This window comes from Amphiura filiformis, chromosome 19 (genome assembly GCF_039555335.1).
Source record: "Amphiura filiformis chromosome 19, Afil_fr2py, whole genome shotgun sequence".
Classification (NCBI taxonomy): Eukaryota; Metazoa; Echinodermata; class Ophiuroidea; order Amphilepidida; family Amphiuridae; genus Amphiura; species Amphiura filiformis.
This window is the reverse complement of record NC_092646.1, coordinates 30436613-30455573: the sequence shown is the minus strand read 5'-3', so window position 1 is coordinate 30455573 and position 18961 is coordinate 30436613. Positions and strand designations below refer to the sequence as shown.

The 18961-nt window shown below is 36.2% G+C and overlaps 2 protein-coding genes across 2 annotated transcripts in view; both read left to right on the top strand.

The window, feature by feature from the left end:
• The window catches only part of LOC140141167 (uncharacterized), a 261114-nt gene that overhangs the window by 23237 nt on the left and 218916 nt on the right, over window positions 1-18961 (top strand). The window lies entirely within an intron of this gene.
• LOC140141172 (uncharacterized) overlaps window positions 12083-18961 on the top strand; it is a 47186-nt gene continuing 40307 nt past the window's right edge. Inside the window, exon 1 of the mRNA XM_072162966.1 lies at window positions 12083-12269. The gene's annotated coding sequence lies outside the window, so the exon portion shown is untranslated. The remainder of the gene's footprint in view (window positions 12270-18961) is intronic.

The following is an 18961-nucleotide window of genomic DNA, read 5'->3' as shown; positions in this document are numbered from 1 at the left end:
TGATTTTAATTATTTATTTATTTATTTATTTATTTATTTATTTATTTATTTATTTATTTATTTATTTATTCATTCATTCATTCATTCATTCATTCATTCATTCATTCATTCATTTATTTATTTATTTATTTATTTATTTATTTATTGATAATAATTTATGTCGCAATGTTTATGTTAAGGTCAAGTAATTATCGTTAGTAGCAAGATATTACTGCTATCTTCAGTAGATAGCAATTTCCTACAGAATTGGCATGGCGTGTGCACGTTGACAGTGTGGCAAATGAATAAATAAATAGATGAATAAATTAATGAATTGATTAATTAATTTTAATTAGTAATTAATTAGGTGGCAATGTCTATATTAAGGCAAAATAATTATCACCAATAGCAAGATATTACTACTGTCTTCAGTAGATAGAAGTCCAATAAATAGAGAATTGGTATGTAAATTTATTTATTTATTTATTTATTTGTTTATTTATTTACTAATTGTTATTTAATTAATTATTTATTTATTTATTTATTTATTTATTTATTTATTTATTTATTTATTTATTTATTTATTTATTTATTTATTTATTTATTTATTTATTTAAGAATAATTGGCATGGAGTGTGCACGGTAGACAGTGTGGCATGTTTTTCATAGCTTGTATCATATGATGTGTTTAATGTGTTTACTAGGTTTCCAAAAAACGATTATAAAAAACAATTATAAATGTACATATATATGTGTGTATAACAAATGGAGGCTGTGCCTAGGAGAAAAATTTAATACGATTAAGTAATCACGCATAGGAGGAGGATGTACAATTTCCTCAGCTTGAAAAGTAATAAGCAAGATAGATACAGACATGGTGAAATAAACGTAAACATCGTCATTCTATTCTCGGAAAATAGTGATGATCTGGGTGTACAGTTGATATAACATAAACGCCGGCGGTAATTTTGAAATCAGATGGCGAGACTATTAAAAGCGACACGTCTTATTGGTTTTTAATAGGTGGGACCGTCGACCGTCTTAAAGTGCTCTAGCGCTCGCAGATATTGCAGTTCATATTTCGCGAAAATGAATTATAATTCATTTAAAAGATGGAAAGGCTTAAGACTGAAAGAACTAAAATGCTGTTTGTCTGTGATAAATGCTTCATGATATTTTTGTATATTTTAAAACTTAACATATAACTGCATTACGGTGTTTTCATAATATCGTAGGTCTATTACTTTTTAGTATATTAATTAACCCTTATAGTTCTGATTTTTCTTTAAAATTCAAAAATTTCAGAATTGTACATTTTCATGACCATATTTGGAATCAGCATGAAAAATACATAAGAATGAGTACAAACAAGCCTAGTATTGGTTCAGTGATTCTTGAGATAGCTTTTGATATTTTAAGAAAATGATTTTTTTTGCAACTTATTTGTAGTTTTCTTGACTTTTTAATACGCCTCTTTTGACGTAGATCCGCTGAGCTGTTCATTATCTAATTAATGTGGGCCCTTAGGACTTTTACATAGACTGCCATCATACATGATGCTTAAGATATCAAGTAGCGATCCAAGAGTATAGTTAATCAAGTTACTGCTATTAGCGAGTCGACTGTAAAACATTTATTCGAAAAGAAAGTTCTTCTTAGAATGACTGAGGCAGATTTCAGATTTTGCGATTTTCACGCCATTTGAACATATTATTAGTAGTGTAAAAACCTCTTTCATTTTGTAGCACTAAGTTTGTATTCTCATAAACATCTGAAGAAAGACTAAGTGATTTTTAATTGAATCAATTGATATTAATCACGGGTACCCTCCAAATGGTAAGATCAAGTTTGAGTATACAGTGTGTTCCAATAATAATTACCGTATTCTTTTATTTTGTTATTAGTATAACTCTAAATACTGGAAGCTGGAGTCACAAAATTGAAAAATGAACTTGTAGAACAATATATTTCCTACATAAATTTAATACTGCAAATGCGTTCGATTTGGTGCAGTGGTAACAAAAAACGAATGATTATGTAATGCATAGGCCTATCACACGACAGCTTATTCTAAGTTTGACCATGAGCCTCTTCATAATTGCTCATTCCGATCAGACTGTTTGATGACGGCGCTTTTTCGTACATTATAACTCTTTCGTTTATCTTGTCGATTTATTCCCAGAGTTCTATTACTAGCTTTTACTTCTATCGCATGTATTAAACATACTCAACGAATTGCCTCTTGGGAAAATGTTAAATAAAGCATCAAAACTGCAATTGCTTCGTAGCAGTTAATGTGCCCTTAATGTATCCAACTTATTCATACAATTTAAACATTTTCTTATTGTTCAGCCTAACAACCCCTCTCCCTATAAAAATGACGATGAGCATGGTATAACATAGGACAGATGACATGTCTGGCTGTATTCAGACATGTCTTCATTAGTTTGAAACTATTTCAATGATCATGATGATAATTATGTTGCAATTTATATGATGCATTACAATATTCAAAGGTCTTTAAAAGATATCGTTCATTTTAAAAAAATCCATTTTGTTTTTCGTTTGGGTTGTGTAAACTTATTTGCACAACACACTTTATTATTTAGGCACATAAATGCAAAATACCTAGATATTCATCTAAAACGAATAATAACGCCAAGTTACTCAATTAAATGACTTAAATTATGAAATGGCTTGACAAACTTGGAATGAACCGCTATACCGTAAAACCTCGTCTACAAGCATAATGAAAGCGTATTTAATACGAAACAAGCGTAAATATACAAATACATTAGATTGGCCTTACAATAATACTTGTTTGTATATGCTTGGAGCTGTAATTTATTTGCTCAAATTCCATAATGGCGCCTGGAATAATTTAGCTTTCATCAGAAGCACTCTATATGCTTGTAGACGAGGTTTTACGGTATAATACCAGAGTCTCCAGAGAAGATGAGAATAGATTCTCATCTTCTTTGGTGATACGCGTTCTCATCTTCTCTGGTGATACGCGTTACATAATAAGCAATTTCTTTCTATATATAACCACTCGGAATCAAACGCAATTTGCGCTGATAATATAATGTAGGGAACAGATTGTACTACCAGTTCCTTTTTTAGTCTTGTGATTCCAGTATGTACTTGTGGATTTATAACAAAATAAAAACACGGTATTTTTTATTGGGACAAACTTGTGTAGGATTCCAGGTAAAACTGGTCTACCGAATTATAAAAGGCTCATAATTAGAATCAAAGCGTACGCGACACCGGTTGACAGTTCAAATGAAGCTAGCCGATTGTCGGAGAGCTTTTGCTAAGTCTTATAAATTAAAGTTAATCGATTTTAAATTTGTGGTTTTATTCATTCCATGCGTGAAAATTGAAGTTTTAATCATTCCCAAATAAATCGGTAGCACGTTTTTTGATACTGGTAATGTCCGCGTGTGATTTATTTCTGGGAAATGTTGTTACCGTGGTTACGGGTAAACGGAAACACGCCTTTCAATCTTCATTATTTATCGGTTCATCGGGAGGGCGAGGGCGAGGGCGATAATGATTTTAATGAAGAAGTTGCCTTTAAAAGGATGAATATTTGAGAGATGTAACTTTATCGACAGTGTAAATAAAATGTCTGCTTCGTCAATATTATGGTGCATTCTATAAGAGCTGCGGTTATACTTTTCTGCGTAGTGTTGAATGCAGTGCAGAGATATACATCGTGTTGTTGCTTAGCAAAGTTCCAAGTATTATTGGCATTACTACTACTATCTTCAGTAGATAGCTGGTGTAGGTCCTCGTGTAGTCTAGCGTCGGTTTCATCATGTTCTGGTTCCGGTGCGTCATGCAATAGGTGAGTACTTCCTGTGTGATGACTATGAGAGAGATGGAAGGGGGGAGGGGGGGGGGGGGAGAATGAGAGGGAAAGGAGCAGTGGCGTAGCTAGGGCTTGTGGCGCCCAGGGCTAAGGATACATAATGCCCCCCCCCCCTCCGATTCTTGAAACAATTGCGCACAAAAATAATTGCACAAATAGGGCCTACCACTAATTAATTTTGGTTATAATGAAGTAATAAACATCAGTCTTAAATTGATATTTCAAATGGTTTTGTGCTGAAATGACCGTGAAGCGCGCGAAAATTTGAATTTCATCGCATGGAGGGGCGCAGAATCGATGCTGAATTGGTCACGCGGCGCCCTTCTAAGGGTGACGCCCAGGGCACGTGCCACATCTGCCCCCCTTGCTACAGAGACAGAGAGAGATGGTGGTAAAAGTATACCTTCTATATTTAGCCTAGCCATTGATCAGTAGATAGTATACTGCTATCTTCAGTAGATAGTATACTGATATCATCAGTAGATAGTATACTGCTATCTTCAGTAAATAGTATACTGCTATCTTCAGTACATAGTATACTGCTATCTTCAGTAGATAGTATATGCTATCTTCAGTAGATAGTATATGCTATCTTCAGTAGATAGTATATGCTATCTTCAGTAGATAGTATACTGCTATCTTCAGTAGATAGTATACTGCTATCTTCAGTAGATAGTATACTGCTATCTTCAGTAGATAGTATACTGCTATCTTCAGTTGATAGTATACTGCTATCTTCAGTTGATAGTATACTGCTATCTTCAGTAGATAGTATACTGATATCTTCAGTAGATAGTATACTGCTATCTTCAGTAGATAGTATACTGCTATCTTCAGTAGATAGTATACTGCTAATGTCTGCTATCTTCAGTAGATAGTATGCTGCTAATGTCTGATATCTTCAGTAGATAGTATACTGCTAATGTCGGCTATCTTCAGTAGATAGTATACTGCTAATGTCGGCTATCTTCAGTAGATAGTATACTGCTAATATCTGCTATCTTCAGTAGATAGTATACTGCTGTCTGCTATCTTCAGTAGATAGTATACTGCTAATGTCTGCTATCTTCAGTAGATAGTATACTGCTAATGTCTGTTATCTTCAGTAGATAGTATACTGCTAATGTCAGCTATCTTCAGTAGATAGTATACTGCTAATGTCTGCTATCTTCAGTAGATAGTATACTGCTAATGTCAGCTATCTTCAGTAGATAGTATACTGCTAATGTCGGCTATCTTCAGTAGATAGTATACTGCTAATGTCTGCTATCTTCAGTAGATAGTATACTGCTAATGTCTGCTATCTTCAGTAGATAGTATACTGCTAATGTCTGCTATCTTCAGTAGATAGTATACTGCTAATGTCTGCTATCTTCAGTAGATAGTATACGGCTAATGTCGGCTATCTTCAGTAGATAGTATACTGCTAATGTCTGCTATCTTCAGTAGATAGTATACTGCTAATGTCTGCTATCTTCAGTAGATAGTATACTGCTAATGTCAGCTATCTTCAGTAGATAGTATACTGCTAATGTCGGCTATCTTCAGTAGATAGCATACTGCTAATGTCTGCTATCTTCAGTAGATAGTATACTGCTAATGTCTGCTATCTTCAGTAGATAGTATACTGCTAATGTCAGCTATCTTCAGTAGATAGTATACTGCTAATGTCAGCTATCTTCAGTAGATAGTATACTGCTAATGTCTGCTATCTTCAGTAGATAGTATACTGCTAATGTCTGCTATCTTCAGTAGATAGTATACTTCTAATGTCTGATATCTTCAGTAGATAGCATACTGCTAATGTCTGCTATCTTCAGTAGATAGTATACTGCTTATATCTGCTATCTTCAGTAGATAGTATACTGCTATCTTCAGTAGATAGTATACACAATATTGACTGCTCATCAGGGAAATGGTATGTTTATTTGTTCTCCTTTTTTGACCTTTTGCTCCTTTTTGGCAAAACTCCTGTCTCATGCCTGATTTTGGATTTGTGATATGTAGAAGAGTAGGTTTCAAAATATGAAACCTTTTTATGACAAGGTAAACATAGATAATAATAAAAATGCCTAAGGCTGCGTTCACATAGAAGTATACTATTCGGGTATACGGTGCACGTTTTGCAGGTTCACGCGTATAGCTTAAATCGAGCAAGGCAATTTCATAGTACCGGGTCACATAAGGCTACGATCGCATAGAAGTATACTATTCGGGTATACGATGCACGTTTTGTAGGTGCACGCGTATAGCTTAAATCGAGCAAGGTAATTTCATAGTACCGGGTCACATAAGAGCTATTCGAAAAGGCCGTATGCCTGCGTTTAGTATAGTATAGTGGGAATCGCGCGTGTTCAATTTTAGTGCAGCGTATACCGTCCAAATTTTAAAAACCTAAACCATATGTGGGTAAATTCATTTTTGTGTCAGTTCCTGCAGAACTGACACCTTTAGTACAGGTTTGACGATCACGTGACAATTCGGATCATCATATCGAAATATCACGTGGGTAAAAATATCAATATCGATATCAATACTATTCGTCAATTCAGCCCCAAACCAATTCGCCCACATGCTAATTCGAACCCTGTATATTGATGTACAAAAAAGTTGGCCAAATTTAACTATTTCGTGATTTTCTCCATAACCGTTGTTTTTACACCAAATCTGTATATTTAGATGCCTTGATGTCTTGCATTCGGTCACAAACCAATTCGTTGTACTTTGTGCACTTAACCCTCTATCTTTTAAACCAAATATCCTAAAGAGTCGTGTGATATGTCGAACTTTTCCTCAGGTCATAAAGAACAAAACAAGTCGCGTTCGCGTATCTGTACGTAGGGGGGTACCAGGGAATAAACAACACGAGCTTCCGGTGAGCTGCCGGTCCTAGGAAATGGAATATTACTGATAAATATATAAAGATGGCAAAACCAGTAAACCAGTTTAAGTTACAAATAAAAAAAGTCTAATAAAAAATTACATCTAATATTTAGGCATTATTTAATGACCTCACCCATCCCCACCCATCTCCACCCCAACTATCAACTTCTTCTGTGAACTGTGGAATGTCTATATGAAATGTTATAAATATTTATATTGCTTCTTTCTTTGAATGTTCTTCTCCTCTTTCTTTTATTTGTTAGATTTGTGTAATTGTATGTTGTAACTTAAGGCAGTGTAAGGGGGTGCTCGCTTCAGGCCTTTTGAGCATCTCCTCGTTCAAATGTTGTGTCTTTTATATATATTTTGTATGTCGATTTGTATGAAAATAAAATGATGATGTATGATGATGATGATGTACATCATTTCCTACAGAGTCGTGAGATATGTACTTTTCCCTTAGTCATAAGGAACAAAAAAAAAAGTCAGTGGTCGCATATCTGTAGGATCATTGGTTAATAAGATATAGTCACTTTTTTAAATTTTTAACCAAATATCTTAGAGAGTCGTGCCATATGTCAAAAAGGAACAGAAAAGTCAGTGGTCGCATATCTGTAGGATCATCGGTTAATGAGATATAGTCACTTTTTTGTACGTTGTGCATAACCCCTTGTTTTTTTACTTCTGGATATCGTTTGGAGTCAAATGATTTTTCATTTTAAAGCTTATGATATATTTTCTAAACACGAAATAAAACAAAATTGACCGCCAGCCTACTTTACAGCTGTTTCGTGATGGACGGTCACATATATTCATTAACCTTTTAAAATCGTTTATCCCTTTTGGTCAATATCGAATTGGTTTGTGGCTGACTTAGCTTGGGGCCAATGCATGAATTGGCATATGGCCAAGTCAACTGTGGACGAATTGGTTTGGGCCGAATCGACTTGCTACCAGGAAATGCCGAAAAATTACGTACTTTTACAATGCAAAAAGCAACTTTTCTAGGCATTGTTGACATGGTGCCCCCGCTAAAGAAAGTTTCCTACTATAAAGACCTAACTTTTGAGATGGTTTGTATGTTTGAAGGTGCAAAATTAACAATAAGCTTAAAATCATGGCCCGGTTTACCGGTGAGTTTTGCAAGTCATCATCAGATGACGTCAGAGGACAGCTTTCAAACATAAGTCTTGATAGTAATACGCTGTTTTACTTAGCCTATATCTGGTGGCAGCAGCATTTTTCTAATACACGGGGGGAACTGACGGTGTCCACATCTTTTTTCTTTCTTTCTTTCTTTCTTTCTTTCTTTCTTTCTTTCTTTCTTTCTTTCTTTCTTTCTTTCTTTCTTTTCTTTCTTTCTTTCTTTCTTTCTTTCTTTCTTTCTTTCTTTCTTTCTTTCTTTCTTTCTTTCTTTCTTTCTTTCTTTTCTTTCTTTCTTTTTCAGTTTTTTGTATTTTATCAGTACTTGGAGCTGGTGGGGGAGAGAAAGCATTAAAATACATTCAGGAAAAAATACAACTCCAACCAAAGATGAAGGCTCCATTTCAAAATCAAAATTACAAAAAAAAACAAAAAAAAAAAAAAAAACACCAGACAATGAGCAGGTTCAAAGACCCACAGAAGGAAGATGACAAAACAGAGTCCTGACCCTATCCGAATCCTAGTTTGACCTTTACACAAATAAACCACCAGCCCCTTCTTCATCACATACAATATTTTTATAAAAAACATCCAGCATGTTTTTGTATTGCGCTGGTATAGGAGTTGCAAGGGCCTGATACTTTGCTGATATCGAATGATGAAATTCGCCATCTTCCTCCTGTGAAAAAATTTGAAGAATAGAAGGCTGACGTTGCGCCAAAACACGCAGGCCTATGTAAGTGTATAATTAGGCCTATTTAATGATAAAATGAACTACCACTAAATGTTCTTGTCAGTGCTGCAGTGCAAAACTTCTCTTTAACATTACATTAAAATAATAGTTACATTGTAAATTGGAACTGACACCAATTTTTTTCAGGAATACTTGTTTTAATAGATGCACTATCTAATTCTGCACATTATGACACCTCATTGAATGCAATGTGACCTCAAGAAGTAAAGTTACAAGCATTTGATAAGACGAAGAAAATGGGTAAACTGACATACTCGCTGTTCGCTATCCGAAATACGCTCATTTGCCCACGCTGAGGTCACATAGTATACTCCTATATGAACTCAGCCTGATCGAATGAGCGTATTTCGTATAGCGAATACCGTATACCGTATACTTCTATGTGAACTCAGCCTAACGTGTTTAAAAAGTGTTACAGCTAAGGGACGCACCATTAGACTTCAAGGGGGGGTGTATGGGCGGCCACATGGGTCAAAAAGGGTCTAAAACTAAGAAAGGGTAAAAAACAAAAAGGGGTCTATACACATCAGAAAGGGGTCTAAAACTCAGAAAGGGGTGTTAATTCAAAAGGGTCTAAAACTCAGAAAGGGTTGTAAGATACAAAATAGGGTCTAAGACTCAGAAAGGGGTCTAAACACAGAAAGGGGTGTAAAAGAAACACTAAAAACAGAAAGGGGTGTAAAAGAAGAAAAGTGGTCTATAACTCAGAAAGGGGTCTAAACACAGAAAGGATATAAAATAAGAAAAGGGGTCTAAAACTCAGAAAGGGGTCTAAACACAGAAAGGGATGTAAACTAAGAAAAGGGTCTATAACTCAGAAAGGGGACTAAAAACAGAAAGGGGTCTAAACACAGAAAGGGATGTAAAATAAGAAAAGGGGTCTATAACTCAGAAAGGGGGCTAAAACAGAAAGGGATGTAAAAGAAGAAAATGGGTCTAAAACTTAGAAAGGGGTCTAAACATAGAAAGGGATTTAAACTAAGAAAAGGGGTCTAAAACTCAGAAAGGGGGCTAAACACAGAAAGGGATGTAAACTAAGAAAAGGGTCTATAACTCGGAAAGGGGGCTAAAAACAGAAAGGGGTCTAAACACAGAAAGGGATGTAAAATAAGAAAAGGGGTCTATAACTCAGAAAGGGGGCTAAAAACAGAAAGGGGTGTAAAAGAAGAAAATGGGTCTGAAAGCTAGAAAGGGTCTAAACACCGAAAGGGATGTAAAATAAGAAAAGGGGTCTATAAATCAGAAAGGGGCTAAAAACAGAAAGGGATGTAAAAGAAGAAAAGGGGTCTAAAACTTAGAAAGGGGTCTAAACACAGAAAGGGATTTAAACTAAGAAAAGGGATCTAAAACTCAGTAAGGGGTCTAAACACAGAAAGGGATGTAAAAGAAGAAAAGGAGTCTAAAACTTAGAAAGGGGCCAAAACACAGAAAGGATATAAAATAAGAAAAGGGGTCTAAAACTCAGAAAGGGGTCTAAACACAGAAAGGGTGTAAATTTCCATAATGGCTCTAGAACTCGGAAAGGGGTCTAAACGCAGTAACGGGATGTAAAACCGGCCGAGAAAGGTGTGCGTCTAATCGGTGTATACAAATTCAGAAACGGGTGCAAAACCATAAAAGGGGTGTAACATCCGAATAGGGCTCTAAACTGCGATAGGGCTCTAAAACTGCGATAGGGGTCTAAAACTGCGATAGGGGTCTAGAGAAGAGAACTTAAACTATGAGAGACGACACTCAAAAATACTGAGTTAGGCTAAATCCTCCAGTCTTGAATACTACGGCATGTTTAGCCGCCATATTAGATATTTGGCGAGTGAGAGGCCGAGGGACTCAGGCTAAATACTAAGTCACACTGCTGTCAGCGTAAACAGCTTATGATCCCAAACAAACTAGCAGGCAAATTATAGAATTCTTGAGCATGAGCAACGTAGTATCCGTCTATGTATCATATCTTTTTTTAAAACTATAAATGTTATTTGCTTATGCACTTAATAGTAAACAAAAGCCATGGATTAAAAAAATGTGGTTTCAAGCATGCATCAGTTACGTCATCACCCTAATTATTTCGGATTATTCCCTTTCATTTGTATCATTATCATTTGTTCCTGTGCAAAGATTGGTGAATAAATATGTTTAAATGCATGCTTGAACCATATTTTGTACTATTAGGCAATTCGCGTAGCAGGCTGACGAAATGTATATGTATGAGCACCGTCGTACTTTAAAGTTTACACGGGAGAGGAAAAAATATGGAAATAAATAAATACATAATTAAATGAATAAAAGAGACAAATAATAAATAAAATAAATAAATAAAAAATTAAATAAATACAAATAATAAATAAATAAATTAAATAATTAATTAAAGAAAGAAAGAAAGAAAGAAAGCAATAAAGAAATAAAGAAAAGAACAGAAAAAAGAAGGAAAGAAAGAAAAAGAAAAAAGAAAAAAGAAAGAAATGAAAAAAAGGAAAAAAGAAACAAAGAAAGGAAAGAAAGAAAAAAGAGAAAAAGAAAGAAGTAAATAAATAAATAAATAAATAAATAAATAACCATGGTATTAAGAAGGGCTCATTGTTTTTAGTCACTTATTTTATTGTTTCCAATTTTTGACAAATTACCAACATTTTGGAACATCTGTCAAATTTTTGGAGTGGGTGTGTTGGGGTGGGTGGGTTTGGTTTGTCGGTTTTTTTATACAACTTCTGTGTACAATTAATTATATGTTGTTTTCTTATGAATAATGAATCCTCTTCATGTTTTGTGCTTCTTGCATCGTGCATTCTCTTTACTGGACACAGATCATCTCCAATCTCCATGTATTTTTATTTTAAAATGTGTGATTTGATTGTATCAGTAGTTGACTGGTGGTTATTATATTTGTACCAGAGGATGTAAGTTTTCGGGAAATCTCCTGGGTTTGTGGCTTATATCTTTGTAATGTGTCTTTTTCCCACCTGCCCCACCACACAACATTTTCATGTTTATAGTGTTAGTGACGTAAAAAATCCGGATATGCCTATTATAGGCCCGGGCTATAGGCCGGATTTATTAAAGAAAAAAAGCAAGTTTCTGTGATAAATATTTTTTCTGTGATAAATATTTTTTTTCTTGGAAAAGTTTTTTTTTCTGGGATAATTTTTTTTGATAAATATTTTTCTGGGATAAATATTTTTTCTGGGATAAATGTTTTTTCTGGGAAAACTATTTTTGTGGGATAAATATTTTTTCTAGGATAAATATTTTTTTCTGGGATAAATATTTTTTGTGGGATAAATATTTTTTGCGGGATAATTTTTTTTTCTGTGAATTTTTTTAACTGGGAAAATATTGTCCCTCATGGTACACCGTATAATACCTCAAACGGGGTGAACATCCCGTTTGGCGATTTTGCCGAACTGATCGTTCACCCCGTTTCAGATACAGGCTAACACTAACAGCACAGCTAACAGGAAGGCCGCGCGGCGTCACGTCATCCGATATCATGAGAAAAAGTCGTTCATCATAGACAAGCGGTGGGATTTAATGGCCAGAAAACTGTCCAGAAACTGCACGTTCGTGTTACCCTGGAAGATCCCGTCAATTTACGGGTCTTACCATTCAGACTGAATTAGGTAGGACGTCTACATGTAGGTAAGCTTAAGTACTTGTTACTAATATCATGGAAATGGTGTATATTCATGTGTTGTAGCCTGTAGCCTGTAGGACAGAACAGAATGCTGTACGGTGCAAAAACTGATTGAGGAGCCAATGGCTCCTAACTTTATAAATTTTGGCGCCCAAATTTTGCTCCCAGGTAAAAAATCTGAGGTGCCAACGTTAAACTGAACAGCCACGTGTCTTGAATGTTCATAGCTGCTGTACTCTGATCTACATATTCCCATAGTTCCAGTAACTGTAACTCATCGTAGATGTCATTATGTTTATGATAAAGACTGAAGTCTTGCTGGCAGGACTACATATTCCCACTGAACGCTACTTCATACACAGCATGTACAGTGTAGGCCTATATGTTTTCCAGGAAGTCCCCATTGAGACATGATGATAAATGCATATTCATAGCATGTACATTTGTACTCTTGAATGCTACATACATGTTTTGTTTTTGGCGATTAAAGGCTTCAGCAGTTGGTCGCCATTGGCGCCAGGGATTGAATATTTAGTCGCCATCAGCAAAAATCTAGTCGCCAATGCGCCTAAAATGGTCGCACCGTACAGCACTGGGACAGAATCCCGAGATAAAGTTTGCACAGGGCCTATACATGTACAGATGCATGCAAGATGCAGATGTTATAATTATTATGCTAGGCAACGGGCTAGGCAAGCAGCTTTTATTTAGATTTCAAAGTTGCATCAAACTCAGTACCGGTAGTCATGGACCAGGGCAGGCCAATGAGGCCATGGCCATGCCATGGCCCACAGTGGCGTACCGTGGCCGCCCCAACCCCGGGGGGCTGAAGAAGAAACAATTTTGCCGCCCCTTCCTTAACAGCCCGAAAAGGTTGACCCAATTTTTTCTCGGTCGTTTGAAAAGTGAAGAGCAAAAAAAAAAAAAATAAAAAAAAGGATTTTAGGCGCTAGCGTCCGAAAAGCAACCAGTTTTTCACAATTTTTTATGCTTTTTCAATTTTTTTCTTTTTTTTGTCTTTGCTAATTCGATTTGCCTCCCCCTACTTTTTTTCCGCCCCTGTTTTTTCCCCCCCTTCTTCTTCCTTCTTCCGCCGCCCCTTCGCTTTTTGCCGCCCCTACTTTGACCCGGGGCTGGCGCCTAAAGCCCCCCCAAAATACGCCAGCATGGCCCATGCCCTCACTCCTAAGTTGCTTTTTGGGGTCCCGGACCCACCAAAATAGAGTTGGGACCCCCTGTTTTTAAATTTTCTGCAAGTTCAGGGGTCCCTGCCCTGCAGACCCCCAGTTGGCAGTTTTTCAATCTAGCGCTATTGCAGATATACTACTTATGCTGCATTTGTGCAACTGGAACTCGTCATACTCTACTCCGGACCCCCTACTTTTTAATTTTTTGCAAGTTCGGGGGTCCCTGCGGACACTCGAGTGTTTAGTTCTAGCGCTACCCCTGCCTCACTCGACACTCGGACATGTCAGACTTGTACCCGAGTCCAGCTTGTCCGAGTCCGAGCCGAGCCGAGTCCATTAGTACCAAGATTTAGGGACAGGCACATCTGTGCAAGGGCGCTATTTTATTTATTTTACTTGATAATAAAGCTCTATGTAAATCTGTGCCATTTTGTGCCACTGAAAACACCATTTTTGGAGAAAATGATTAATAAAACCAAAATGAATCATTTTCAGATGCTCTAGTTTGCATTGACAACAGATTCAATGCTTTAGGAAGCAGAATGCAACATTTACTTCACTTTTGAATATTTTTTTCTGTGAGATATGCCTTGGTGAAAATCAGTTTTGGTCAAAAAAGGGGTAAAAAAGGGGCATTTTTGGGAAAAATTTCAATTTTAACCCAAAATTCATCTGACAAAAGGGAAACATGCATGGTTTGACAAAAACTTTCATCCTTTTCACACTTATTTGCTGGGAGAAAGCACTTTTTTGTTATCGCTTGGGAAAAATCATTGTTTTTGCCTAAAATGGGCCCAAAATGGCTGAAAATGGCAAAATTAGACCAAAATTAGTACAAAAATTTTTTACCACCTTAAAAATTGAATTTTCATACAAAATTTCACAGATGTGTTGGAAATGATAACATACATAATATTCAACAAAAATTAGATAAAATTACAATGAAAACAAAAAATTGACAGGGGGGCACAAAATTATCAAGTCCCCATGCACCCTTATGGTAAGTCTTATCAGAGAAAATGGCCCAATGTTCCAACAGGAATTTTGTCATAACTTCACTTAGCAATACAGTAGAAGATTGGTTTTGGTGTCAAATTGTTTCTGAGAAGTTCTCTCTTCCAATAAACAACAATTCATGTTTAATAGAATTAATTTTGAAATTTTTATGCCTGTCCCTATCTGAGTCCAAGCAAGTCCGAGTCCTTTTGTGTCCAAGTCCGGACTCGAGTCCAAGTCCAGGGGTGCCGAGTCCGAGCCAAGTCCGAGTCCAACAAACATAAGATCCGAGTCCACTCGAAGTCCATGTCTGGGAGTGTGTGTGTGAGGGGGGGGAGGTCATTCAACTTATGATGTGTCATGTGTCTGCCTACTGGCATTGCTTAGTATGAGCCTATTTGTATAAAAATGGGTCATTTTGGTATAACAAAATGAAAAAGGGATAATTGGGTATAAAATTTTTAAAGAAGGTGGTCATTTGGTATAACATTTTGAAAAAGTGGGTCATTTTTTCCCCAAAATGGAGCAAAATTTTATATCATTTTGTTTCTAAATTTGCTGAAAAAAAAAGAAAATTGCAAAGTTTTTGATGATAAAATTGTAGAAAAAGAAGGTCATTGGCCATAAGTCACTCACTACACTTGTTTTGTACACAACACCACACACCGATCTCCCTATGTATACACACCCACCCCTGTGTGTGTTTGTCGCCAACCGAGGACATTGTGTTTTGCTATCTCCTAACCGTGGACTAAAATAGCGGATTTGTTTAGTGTATAATACGAAACGGAATTTTAGCCATCACCTGCGGACTAGGGTGAAAAATCTTGTGTGTGTCCTCGTTTGCCCGCAAACACGTACGCACCCCACCCCACCAAACCCCACCCACCCCACCCTACACATTTAAACAGATGATTACAGATCAAAGACTCAACACAACTCGACCAACCAACCGTTCACACACCCCTTCAAAGTTCACACACCCCTTCAAAGTTCCATGTACCCATGAACAGGTAACTCCTGATGGCAAAAATGGCTACATGTCTAGACCACCTGTATGATCAGACAGCACTCACAGCAGTCATGTGGTGCTATCTGTGTGTGTGTGGCACACTACATGTAAAACGCACAGTGAACTTGCACCCAAGGACTAGAGAAGTGTCACTAGGCTGCATGCAGCATACATGTAAATGAATTGCAATGTATTCAAATATATATTATAGAAAATAACATCATCATTATCATCATCAATTCATCATCATCGTTTATCATTCTCGTTATCATCATCGTCATAATAATAATACTAACATAAATTCACCTGTAATTCTAAACATCTTTTCAAAATTGTCCCACACAAATGTGCACCCTACAGCCATATTACAATTTACTGAGCTGAGATGTATGGTCCAGTGTGCATGTTTCTCCCAAGTTTGGATTGGAAAGTTCCATGAAAGAACTTTTAGATATTTTTATGTAGTCCAAATAAAAATAAAATTTGCATTTAATTATCAATTATTTCATTAATGATAACAATAATATGATTCTACTAAGTGACAGACAAATCTAAATAATTTGGTGGATATGCAGGATATATGACAGATCACAGATTTGACAGCCCCAATTAATTTGTAAAATGGCCAAATAAGTAAAGTCAACAAATTTGAGATCTATTTTGACATTTTTAGATAATCATTTCACATTTTACATGGATTTAATTTGACTGGACTCGGACCAGACTCGGCTTCGAGTCCGAGTCCTTTTGTGTCCGAGTCCGAGCCGAGCTGAGTCTTTTGGTGTCCGAGTCCGAGCCAAGTCAAGAGTCCAACAAAAAGTGGATTCAAGTCCGAGTCCGGACTCGCACGATACATCTTAAAAGAATTATCAGTACCGGTATCCGGTAGACATGTTTACGTAGCCAATAGCCATAGAATTGCAACATAATCATGATAATTTAAACGATTACCTGTCAAATGAAAGGGAAAGAGTGATTTGGGAGGTTTGTGGTATATGCATTTACATAGCTGTTTTATAGATTATGTCAACAATCATTCAGAACACAAAATATTGTAACAACCCTTTTTACCATACAAAACTGCATAGGCCGTCTTTAAATGCAGTCGAATTAAGACAAATGACTACTTAAAATAGGCAGTCGTACTGAGTTAAATGCTTCGACTGCCATAGAAAGCAGTCAAAGACATTTAAAATTGGCAGTTGCACTTGCATGAAATTATGCAGTCATATTGTTTAGCCTGGCCGGGAAAACAAGTAAACTAGAGCAACTGTGCCCTTTGCAAGGGCACGAGGTAGGTTAGGTCATTAGGTGGATGATTGTGACGATCTGATCAAGCAGCAAATGCCAGCAATACTGTGCTGGATAAGATTAATTTTAATAAGACTGTTTCATTAATTGCCATTTTAATACCGTATTCATTCCAATAAGCGCTCATGCCCCAATAAGCGCCCATCCAGGGTATTTCCAATTTGCTATTAAAGGGTACCATTAATGTTGAAGTGACAGATTGACAACAATACGATGTCGATACAGTGAAATAGCTGGAGGACTACAAGTCCTGTGTAAACTTGTAATACATTTTCTGCATCAGAAAAGCTACTAGAACGTCAAGGACCCTTTTGTAACATGCATAAATTCGTCTCTAATAGACGCCCATTATGAAAAAAACCTGGTAAACCCGGTAAAAATAAGCGCCCACCCAAAATGACTTTGTTAAGCGCCCTGGGCACTTATTGGAATGAATACGGTACGGTACCTTGATCTTTGACCTCTGTATGGCCCCTTATTTACCTTAAAATGAATTTTAAAATATTTAAAACATGTTAAGATGTCATAAGGATCATTGCATTTAAATTTCACCTAAATTGAAGCATTTTGAAAACTTGACCTTTAACCCCTTTATGACCCCTTAATGACCTTAAATGAATCTAAAAACATCTTTAACATGTTTAGAATGTCATAAGGATCATTGTGTTTAAATTTCAGCTCAATTGGAGCATTTTGAAAATCTTGACCTTTGACCCCTTTGTTACCCCTTAATGACCCTCAAACTTGAACAGATTCAAAATAGGCATGTGGCATGTATGGAAGACAAAATGGGCAGTCGAGAGCTATATAATTTGCATACCGGGTACGTCACATGATCACCAACTGCCATTTCAAATTTGCTGAGGCAGTTACAAGCAGTAGGCCTAAGTGTCAGAATATTTTTGATGTTTTGGGCACTATCTTAAATATACAATTCAGACATTAATACACTACTAAATACAGATGACTACAATAAGTCAATAACTGTATGAATTGGCAAATTTGAGGCTTACAAATATAATGCATGTAGATGGGTAGAAATTTATATGCTAATGAATGGTGAATCCAACGGACGAGGACACAAAACTCATCAAGGATCAATAAATGATACAAGAGGATACCTCGAATATATGAACAACTGGAAAGAAAAAAGCAAGGTACACCAACTTGACGTGGGGGAACAAGTAAAATACAGACTAGACAGTACGAAGGGGGGGGACAAAATAGGCATTAGAAGCATTAGAAGAAAAAGTGTACTAGAACAAGCGATGAAAATCACTGAGCACATAAGTAGACAAAAACCAAACAACCAATGTAGGCCTAAAAACAGGCAAAGTTCGGTGCCGAGTGCCAAAGTTTAATGGCCAAAAATTGCCAATTCCAGAACCCACAGAGGTGTCAGGAAAACAGTACATAAGTACACTGGAGTGATGAAAATCACTGTGTACATAGTAGACAAACAAAACCTAACAGACAAAAAATCAACCGACGTTTCGAGCAGTTGAACTGCTCTTCTTCAGGGACAGATGACAAAATATTATATTAAACAACGAAAACTACATGCTGTAGGTTAAAACCAAATACAAGACAAAAACTGAAGGCAAGTAAGGGTAGCAAACAAGACAAGCCCAGAGCAACTATAAGCAGGCTGTTTCACAATCATGGTACATATTTCAAAATCCATGTTTCTTAGCATCCTGCTGCTTAATGAAAGAAGCTGAAGGATTTCTTTTAATTTATAAATGAAGTATGTCTACTCCCCTTAAAATCACACATAAAAGAAATCACACAAATGCCTTAGTTTTTTCATTATATGGTGAAAAGTTCGCTTTTTTTGACATTTTGGTGTTTCATCTTCAAAAAGCACATTTTGAAAGCTGTAATTTATATAGTAAAGGAATTCTAAATTTATTACTGGGTGACATTTCTAAATGTAGTTATATGCACCTAAGTTTTGAAATTAAAATCATTTGCATATTTGAATTACAGAAAAAATGCGACCCAAAGAAAGATTTGTAAAAAATCTCCAAAATAATGTCCCCTCCTTTACATTTGATTATGAAGCACTATAAATCAATTTAAAACCCTTCCAAATTGTGCAGAATATGTGAAAAGTTTCATGTGTATCTTCACTATCTTGTAATTCAAAGTACCAAAAGTCATGATTGTACATCAAGTGGCGGAGTGGGGA